This window comes from Lolium perenne, chromosome 5 (genome assembly GCF_019359855.2).
Source record: "Lolium perenne isolate Kyuss_39 chromosome 5, Kyuss_2.0, whole genome shotgun sequence".
NCBI classification, from domain to species: Eukaryota; Viridiplantae; Streptophyta; class Magnoliopsida; order Poales; family Poaceae; genus Lolium; species Lolium perenne.
In genome coordinates this window covers 99,965,085-99,975,659 of record NC_067248.2, presented here as the reverse complement: position 1 = coordinate 99,975,659, position 10,575 = coordinate 99,965,085, and the positions used below count along the sequence as shown (strand labels likewise).

At 45.8% G+C, this 10,575-nt stretch overlaps 1 pseudogene; it reads left to right on the top strand.

Annotated features, from left to right (window-relative positions):
• The first annotated feature begins 794 nt into the window (after window positions 1-794).
• The window catches only part of LOC139831550 (uncharacterized), an 84,124-nt pseudogene continuing 74,343 nt past the window's right edge, over window positions 795-10,575 (top strand).

Genomic DNA, 10,575 nt, shown 5'->3' with positions numbered 1-10,575 from the left:
AAAAAAAGTTGCAAAAAAAAAAAGTTGCAAAAAAGAAAAACAAAATTTGCAAAAAAAAAAAAAAAGTCAAATCCGCATCCTAGTCGGGTTGACCACGATTTCCACTAGTCAGGACGTTTTTAGTCCGAATTAGGCTGTTTTGGACAGCAAACTTTGACCGGCCATAACTTTTGCATACGAACTCCGTTTTCGACGTTTGACCACTCAAAACGATCGGGAGAAAAAGTTCTATCCAGCCACAACCGCTTCGCCCTTGTGCGCTTTTCCGAGCTCTCAGAATTGCCAAAAAACGTCGGGAAGGTTGAGATTTTTGACCTTTAAGTTTACTACCCGAAAATTCCTGTGTTCTTCACTTATATCTTGCTTTTGAGCTATTCCTTTGTGCTTGTGGGAGCCAACCGCCACCATATTTCATCGCTGCTCGTTGCTTGTGTGCCGCGCCGTGACCTCGTTTGTGTTCTAGGCTCGCGTCTCTAGTACGGTCTAGCCTAGGACCAGCACAGTACCGTCGTTGAGCATACTTTCAATACTGCATTGCTGTTTTGACAATTGCTGTTTTGCTACCATATTAGCCTTCCTACAGCTCTACATATTGTCTCCACGTGCACTGTGTCGACACTTGGTAATCGCTTTGGCAATCTTTGGAGACGCCGATCCTTGTTGGTTGTTACATCGCCTTCCTCCTGTTTGGTAAGGACTTGTAAGAGCTTTGTATTTTGCTTGACGAATTGCACGTAAACCACCATATTCCGTAGTTTGTAGGCATATACATTTGTGCTTTTTCTATACTAACCATGACAGGCACAGAGTCGGCGAACGTTGACCCGGATAAGATGACGAATGCAGAGATGCATGCTCACTTCCTCCACCTTTTGGGCGGGCATGCAACCGACGTGGATGGGCGCCTCGGTGATGTTGACGCCAAACTCACCGACGCGCTGGACAAGATCGATGGCCTCGAGGCAGCCTTCAACTCCAAGCTCGACGCCAAGTTCCAGGAGTTGTTGACTCGATTACCGCCGCCTCGCGCCAACGTGCAACGCCGCGCACGCCGCGTTCCTCGTGCGGACGTTCCAGCGGGTACCGCTCCTGCTGCAGCAGCCGCACATGACGCGCCTTCTGATGAAGGATACGAGGACTATGGAGGGAACGAGGATGAGCAAGTAGATGAGAACGTGCTGGATGACGAGGAGGTCCAACAACCTGCACCTGGTCGTCCACGACAACTGAACCGCAACGCTCGCCCACCTCCACGCCCGGTACGTAATGATGATGATCATGTTGCTAAACTTAAATTGAATATTCCGCCATTTGAGGGTAGATATAATCCTGATGCATATCTTACTTGAGAATTAGAAGTAGAACAGCGCTTTGCATGTTTACGATATCCTGATCATTTGCGTATTAGTGCTGCCACTTGTGAGTTCACAGATTTTGCATCTATTTGGTGGTCTGAACATTGTAGAGTACATCATGCTAATATTCCTACTACCTGGGTTGGTTTAAAACTTGCTATGCGTACTCGTTTTGTTCCTCCACATTATCAGCGTGATTTGCTTAAAAAATTGTCTCGCTTAGAACAAGGAAAAAATTCTGTAGAAGACTATTATCAAGAATTGCAAACTGGCATGATTCGCTGTGGTATTGTAGAGGATAATGAGGCTATGCTTGCACGTTTCTTTGGTGGTTTGAATAAAGAGATTCAGCATATTTTAGATTATAAGGAGTACAACACTATTACTCGCTTGTTTCATCTTGCTTGCAAAGCTGAACGTGAAGTGCAGGATCGTCAACCACCATGGAGAAAAGCTAATGTTTCTGCAGGTCGTACATCATCATGGACTACGCGACAATCAGCACCACAACCTCGTGGGGCTACACCAGCACCTTCTACCTCCAAGTACACCGCGCCTGCATCACGAGCACCACCGGCTGCTACTTCACCACCATCTGCTGGTCCTCCTCGGAGTTCATCTTCGATGGCCTCCACGGGGAAGACGCGCGACATACAATGTCGCAAATGCTTGGGTTTTGGACACATAGAGAGAGAATGCAGAACCAAGCGTGTGATGTTGGTGCGTGAAGATGGCGAATATGATTCTGCAAGTGACTTTGATGAAGATACATTGGCCCTTATTGCTGCACGTGATGGTGCTAATTCTGATTCTGAGAGAGAGATGGAGGTAATGGACGCTGACACTGCTGATCAGTACAGGAGCTTAGTTGCACAATGTGTGTTGAGCGTGCAATTGAGCAAAGCTGAGCATGATCAACGCCACAATCTGTTCCAAACAAGAGGCGTTGTCAAAGAGCGAGCTATAAGGTCATCATTGATGGAGGGAGCTGCAATAATCTGGCTAGCGTTGACATGGTGGAGAAGCTTTCTCTTCCTACAAGACAGCGCACACATCCATATTACATTCAATGGTTTGAGAGCTCTCGGAAGCTCAAGGTAACAAGAACTACACGTGTGCATTTTACTATTGGTACATATTCTGATTTTGTGGATTGTGATGTTGTACCTATGCAAGCTTGTTCTTTGTTACTTGGTAGACCTTGGCAATTTGATAGAGAATCTGTTCATAATGGTAAAACTAATCAGTATTCTCTTATGCATGATGGAAAGAAAATTGGTCTCAAACCTATGACTCCTGAACAAATACTAAAAGATGATCTTGCTAGAGCTAGTAGAGTAAAAAACGAGGAGAAACTTAAGAGTGAGAATCAGATTGTTGCTGCAGATTTTGTGCCACATAAGACTAATACTAAATCTGATTCAAACCATGCTACTGAAATTCGTTTGAAAAATCCTTGTTTGCTTGCTAGCAAATCTGATATTGCTGAACTTGATGTGCACACTACTCAATGCTATGCTATTATTTGCAAAGAAGTTCTGTTTTCATTTGAGGATATGCCTCCTTCTTTGCCACCTGCGGTTGCTAACCTTTTGCAGGAGTTCATTGATGTGTTCCCACAAGATGTACCACCTGGACTACCACCTATCCGTGGGATAGAACACCAGATTGACTTGATTCCAGGTGCTTCGCTGCCCAACCGTGCGCCATATCGTACCAATCCTGAAGAGACCAAAGAGATTCAGCGACAAATTCAGGTTCTCCAAGATAAAGGTTACATTCGTGAGTCTCTTAGCCCATGTGCTGTTCCTATTATCTTGGTACCTAAGAAGGATGGTTCTTCACGCCTGTGTACTGATTGTAGATCTATTAATAATATTACCATTCGTTACCGTCATCCTATACCTCGTTTAGATGATATGCTTGATGAATTGAGTGGTTCTATTATGTTCTCTAAAGTTGATTTGCGTAGTGGTTACCACCAGATTCGTATGCAATTAGGAGATGAATGGAAAACAGCGTTTAAAACTAAGTTCGGCTTATATGAGTGGTTAGTAATGCCTTTTGGTTTAACTAATGCACCTAGTACTTTCATGAGACTGATGAACGAAGTTTTACGTGCTTTTATTGGACGTTTTGTGGTGGTATACTTTGATGATATTCTGATTTATAGCAAATCTTTGGAGGAACATTTGGATCATTTACGTGCTATTTTCAATGCTTTACGTGATGCACGTTTGTATGGTAACCTTGAGAAGTGCACCTTTTGCACCAATCGAGTTGCGTTTCTTGGCTATGTTGTTACTGCGCAGGGAATTGAAGTTGATCCAGCCAAGATTGAGGCAATTGAGAATTGGCCGCAGCCAAAGATGGTCACACAAGTGAGGAGTTTTCTTGGCCTCGCTGGTTTCTATAGGCGCTTTGTGAAAGATTTTGGATCCATTGCTGCGCCGCTGAATGAGCTTACAAAGAAGGATGTGCCCTTTGTGTGGGGTGATGCACAACAAGACGCCTTCATGATACTGAAAGATAAGTTAACACATGCTCCATTACTCCAACTTCCTGATTTCAATAAGACTTTTGAGCTTGAATGTGATGCTAGTGGAATTGGTTTAGGAGGTGTGTTATTACAAGAGGGCAAACCTGTTGCTTATTTTAGTGAGAAATTGAGTGGGCCTAGTCTGAATTATTCTACTTATGATAAAGAATTATATGCGCTGGTTCGGACATTACAAACTTGGCAACATTATTTATGGCCTAAAGAATTTGTTATACATTCTGATCATGAATCTTTGAAGCATATTCGTAGTCAAGCTAAGTTGAATCGCCGCCATGCAAAGTGGGTTGAGTTTATTGAGTCTTTTCCTTATGTTATCAAACACAAAAAGGGTAAAGATAATGTTATTGCTGATGCTTTGTCGCGCCGTTATACTATGCTATCTCAACTTGACTTCAAGATTTTTGGATTAGAAACCATAAAGGAACAATACTTGCATGATGCTGATTTTAAAGATGTGTTGCTGAATTGTAAAGATGGTAGAACATGGAACAAATTCGTCCTCAATGATGGATTTGTGTTCCGTGCTAACAAGCTATGCATCCCAGATAGTTCCGTTCGTCTTTTGTTGTTGCAGGAGGCGCATGGAGGAGGATTGATGGGACACTTTGGTGTGAAGAAGACGGAGGATGTACTTGCTGCACACTTCTTTTGGCCACGTATGCGTCGAGATGTTGAGAGATTTGTGGCACGCTGCACTACATGTCAAAAAGCTAAGTCTCGACTTAATCCACATGGTTTATATATGCCTCTTCCTGTTCCTAGTGTACCTTGGGAGGATATTTCTATGGATTTCGTTTTGGGTTTGCCTCGCATACAGAAGGGAGGGATAGTATCTTTGTTGTTGTGGATAGGTTTTCTAAGATGGCACACTTTATTCCATGTCACAAAACTGATGATGCTACACATGTTGCTGATTTGTTCTTTCGCGAAATTGTGCGTTTACATGGTGTGCCAAATACTATTGTTTCTGATCGTGATACTAAATTTCTTAGCCACTTTTGGAGATGTTTATGGGCTAAGTTGGGGACTAAATTGCTGTTTAGTACTACATGTCATCCCCAAACTGATGGACAAACTGAAGTAGTAAATAGAACATTATCTACTATGCTGCGGGCTGTTTTGAAGAAGAACTTAAAATTGTGGGAAGAGTGTTTGCCTCATATTGAATTTGCTTACAATCGTTCGCTGCATTCTACCACTAAGATGTGCCCTTTTGAGATTGTGTATGGTTTTGTTCCACGTGCACCTATTGATTTATTGCCTTTACCATCTTCGGTGCAAAATGATTTGGATGCTACACAACGTGCTGAATTGATATTAAAATTGCATGAGACTACTAAAGACAACATAGAACGCATGAATGCTAAGTATAAAATTGCTGGGGATAGAGGAAGAAAGCATGTTGTGTTTGATGTTGGTGATCTTGTTTGGTTACATTTGCGCAAAGATCGTTTTCCTGCATTGCGCAAGTCTAAGTTAATGCCTCGTGCTGCTGGTCCTTTTAAGGTGTTAGAGAAGATAAATGATAATGCATATAAACTTGAGCTTCCTGCAGAATTGGGTCCGGTAAGTCCTACATTTAACATTGCAGATTTGAAGCCTTACTTTGGTGAAGAAGATGAGCTTGCGTCGAGGATGACTTCAATTCAAGAAGGGGGGCATGATGAGGACATCCCATCTATTGATACAACCGCTGTACCTACAGCCACACAAATACAAGGACCAATCACTCGAGCTCGTGCCAAACAACTTAACTATCAGGTACTTTCGTTTCTTGGAACTATTCCTCATATACATGAGAATATGATGCTGCCTAAATCAGATATGTTTGTTACTCTTAGGAATGATGGACCTAGCATGGATGAGGAGGACAAGCATTGGAGCATGATCACGCATGGAGGAGATGGCAGCAAGCACTTGAGGACTGAAGATGACGCCACAAGTGGAGATTTCAGAACTTTGAAGCCACCATAAGAAGAGATGAAGACATGGACGAAATATAGAGTTCTCCACTTCATAATTTCGTCCATAGCATAATATGGTGCTGCGTCACCTTTAGTTTTGGGCCAGGCCCATGTCATTTTCGCAGGAATTAAGTCAGCCACTTTTTAGAGTCCGTATTGAAGGGGGAAAGGCCTTCTAGGGTTTGGTTCGACCACCATACGTATGGCTGGTCGAAACCCCTCCTTTTCCTCCTTTAAATACCTCCATAGCCGTCACGTTTAGACTCGGATTTTGATTAGACAAAAAGTTAGCCATTGCTGCAACTCTCGTGTACTTCTTTTGAGGCCAACGCCCAGAACAAGACCGACTATTCGGAATCCCACCTTATTCAATAAAGCTTTCATCTATATCCGCAATATTCTGATTGCAATATTAGTTCTTACTTGTTCTCGATTTCAGGTAGGAATTAAGACCCTCGCTGGTCAGGCTGATCGTGCATCCGCAAGATCAGTAACTCCCGGAGATTGTCCTAGCGATTGCATTGGCGCACGAGCTTTGCACGTGTAGTCGGATCGTCAAGCACGAACTCCACCAACAAATCGATTTATCCACGTCTCATCGAAAGATCGGCCACCTTTGCCCTATCATCCTCTACCACCTCAAGTCGCAAGAGATGAAGGCATCCGTCCTCGCCGAAGGAACATGGAAGATGAAGAGAATATGTATGGAAAGCTCAAGTTCAACATGCCCAAGTTCAAGGGTGAAGACGATGCCGAGGCCTACCTCTCATGGGCACTCAAGGTTGACAAGATCTTCCTCATACACAACTACTCCGGTGCCAAGAAAGTAGCCATGGCCTCCCTCGAGTTTGAAGATTATGCCAACACTTGGTGGGAACAAGTTGTCACTCTTAGGGAAGAAAAGGGTGATCCTCCAATTGATACTTGGGAAGACATGAAGGAGGAGATGGAAGCTCGCTTTGTCCCTAAACACTACAAGACCGATCTCTTCAACAAGCTCCAAAAGTTGAAGCAATGTTAAGGTCTAAGACCCCGTGTGTGTCCCGATCTTGCGAATGACCCAAGAATCAAAGGGGGAAAGAGAGGGAGAGGCGGAAGAACACGAAGAACGCGAAGAACACAACGCACACCAACCCGATACAATCGATACTTACCCTCGTGGCTCGATGGACCACGCCAATAGAATCACCACGGGAGAGACTCGAGGTAGAATCCCGGAGTGAGAGATCGGTGTTGAGGATGGAGGTAGGTGAGGGAGAGAGAGTGGGCTACACTAGAATCTCACTCACATAGATCCAATCATCCAACATGGGGTGCCTTGATACAAAGGGGATGAAACCCTAGGGAGACAAAGCTCAAAGTCATGTTTAAGCCTAAATCTTCTCTAACCAGCTATGGGGGCGAGCTGGGGTCTTATATAGGCATACAAGGCGACATGGGTCGAAAAGGTACAAGTTGGTGGGTCAAACCCGTGAAATCCGGTCCAGGGGCCGGTCCGACCGGGTCTGGGACCGGGCCATCCGGTCCAAACCGGATTCTGGGCCGGGCTGTGACCGGGCGAGGCTCCCGAAGCCCCGGGAATGCGTCCGGATGGCACAAGCGGGGATTCCGGTCGAAACCGGCCAGGCCGGTCAGGGGCCCGGTCAGACCGGCCCTAGGGCCGGGTGGGCCGGCCTGTGGCCCGGTTGACCGGCCCTGGGACCGGCCGGCCTTCCTCCTCTCGCCTCTTCTTCCTCTTCCTTCCTTCTTCCTTCCTTCTTCCTTCTTCCTTGCACCATGATGAATGGCTCCTCTTCCCTTCCCTTGCTTCCTTGCACCATGGGTGTTCCTCCTCTCCGGTCCTCGATGACTCTTGTACCTAATGACATATAACATGCCGACATGAGGTAGCATTCCATCCAAGGTATCTACGAGGTCGAGTATCGAGAGGAAGGAGTTCACCTTGACGTATATGGCGGGGGTTTGTGTTGTTGGTCCACTTGGGGGACTCTTTGGCCATGGTGTAGCGTCGACGATAGGCGGGGTTGCACTTGATGGTCTTGGTGTAGCGACGTCGGTGACCGGGGCTACATCATCTCCCCCCCCTTGGGGAAGAGTCGTCCTCGACTCTTGCTCCTCCTCACCGATGAGGTAGACGGTAAGGACTTGTATAGGTGCCCTTGTGTCCTTAGGGATGCTCGTCGTAGTGCAGGCGTCTTTGTTGTAGTCCATAACGGGTCTCCCATGTAGTGGTGGAGGGGCCAAGTCTCGGTCGAAGAAGAACAAGGGGACAAACAACTTGCAAAAGGAAAGCTTGTGGATGCCAATTTGGTGACCGGCGAACAAGAGGCTCTCAATCAAATACGAAGCATCAAGTCGTTTCTCCAAAAGGCATTGGGCAAAAATGGTGATCAAAAGAGTGTCGATGTGTCCAAAATGTGGTAGGACAAAAATTTGTGCAAGTAAAAGTTTGCTTTGGAAGGTGTCAAAAATGTGGTGTGTAGCATTGTCCCACACAAATGGAACAATCAAAAGGCAAGTATCGGCGGCAAAATTTGGGGCAAAATTGTTATGTGCAATGGCAAAGCTATGGGGACCTCTAGCTTGGGAAAGTATGGTTGGCGTGAGCCTATTATGGGTTTCCTCAAGTGTCAAAGAATCCATTGCAAATGCCAAAGGTGAAATGAGAAATCCAAAGGAGAGCAACTTTTGGTGTGGCATGTGGCACAAGGTGCATAATGTGTCTCTCACATGTATGACATGATCCTTGAGATTCTCGGAGTGTATGATGGTGTCATCAATACATACAACCATTGTGCCAACAAGATGTGTCAAGAGATGTTGCATAAGAAGCAAAAGAGGTGACGAGGAATTGGACCAAACCGGAAGCTCGACAAGAAATGTCGGAAACACACGATGGCGAAGGCGTTGGGAAACATACCCTTTGGTGTGAGTCCCGCGGGTTAGGTCCTTGATGGGGTAGCTCTCAATTGCGCGTTTCGTGAGATCATGCTCCGTAGCGGTGGAAGTGGTCGTCCGTGTACCTACACATGGAAGAAACAAGACAAAAAGCGTGTGTGCATGGTAGATGAATACATCATCCATCATGATGTTCCATGTCTTGTGCACATCACCATTAGTGTCAAGCAAGATAGTATGAAATGCATGGCGATGGTGCATATGGCAAGAAGGTGCATTCATGGCATGTGGTGACTCATGATCATCAAAGATTGAGAAGGCTATGGGGGCCATCTCGTGAACAATAAAATAAGCATTCTTGCATACCAAGCATAAGAAAGAGCAATTGTTCGCAATCTTGGATGCAAGGATCATGGAATAGTGCAAACATGTGGGGCAAAGCATGCGGAAGCTAATGTCATCCTTGTCATTATCATTGCAAGCAATACATGGTAGAGAGCAAGTGGTCGACATATTGCAAGCAATGGTGGAAAAATTGAAGCTCTCATAGCATGGCATGTTCATGTTATCACAATCAATCAATTCCACATGGTCAACAATGTTAGCAAGCAAAGCATCACATGGGAACATGAAAGAATCAAGTGACGTAGCAAATGTATCATCAAGATCATGCATGCACTCATAACTCATCATGTCCACTAGTGGGATCATGGCATCATCAACACCTATGTTGTTACCTTTGAAGGCCGACTCATGTGAAGTAGGTGTTGTGGAAGTAGGAGGATCCATGTGGTCGACATGTCCATCTTGGAGCAAGCATGGTGAGATATCATCGTCTTCATGCACCATGTACATCTTCTCCATGAGCGGGAACTCGTCCTCCGTGGAATCTAGTGCAACATAAGAAGACACAAGCGAGGGAGAGGTTAATGTGTTAGCAAACGCGATGTCCTCCATGGATCTATCATCTACCTCTCTCAACTCACTTTGTGTATCACTCATGTCCTCCAAATGGAAGCACTCAAACTCACATATGGGGTGGAAGTCACTCAACTCACTATCACTCTCGCTCAAGTGGGCTAAGTGGCTCTCATGCTCACATGGGATTGGTACCAACTCATCAATCAAGCATATAGGAGTAGGCTCGACTTGCTCATCTCCATGCGCCTCCTTGGTTGAAGGGAACATCCCATGCTCAACCATCTCAACTCCATGCGCCTCCGTGGGTGAAGGGAGAATCCCATGCTCACCATGCTCAACTCCATCGCCTCCTAAGTCGTCCTCAAGTGGTGGCATCTTGGAGACTTGTGCGTTGAGCTCGTCGAAGTAGAGCTTCTTGGCGCTTGGCGTTGTGCATTGCCATGCCACGTGACCCTTAGCCTTGCACACCTCACATAGGAGATTGGGACATTCCCGTGGAAGGTGGCCTTGTTGCTTGCACTTGTAGCATCGGAGTCCATAGGCATATGACGAGGTAGGGGCCATTGTGGTGGTGGCGCAAGAGGTAGAAGTCGCCTTATGAGGAAGGTCTTCATGTCGAGGCTCTCGTCTTCTTGCCTCATCACCATGTCTTGAGTGGTGTCGTCGGAGATCATGTGTGGAGGGATGTCGATGTAGACTATGAGGTGGTGGTGGTCGACGACGATCATGAGATGGTGTGAGTCGATGACGGTCCTTGCCATGCCTAGATGATGGCTCATGCGACTTGGCATGTTGCTTGCGGCGCCTAGAGGAGCTTGGAGAAGCGTGTCGATGGCGATCATGTTGGGGACGCTCTTGATGCTCCATATGATGTCCT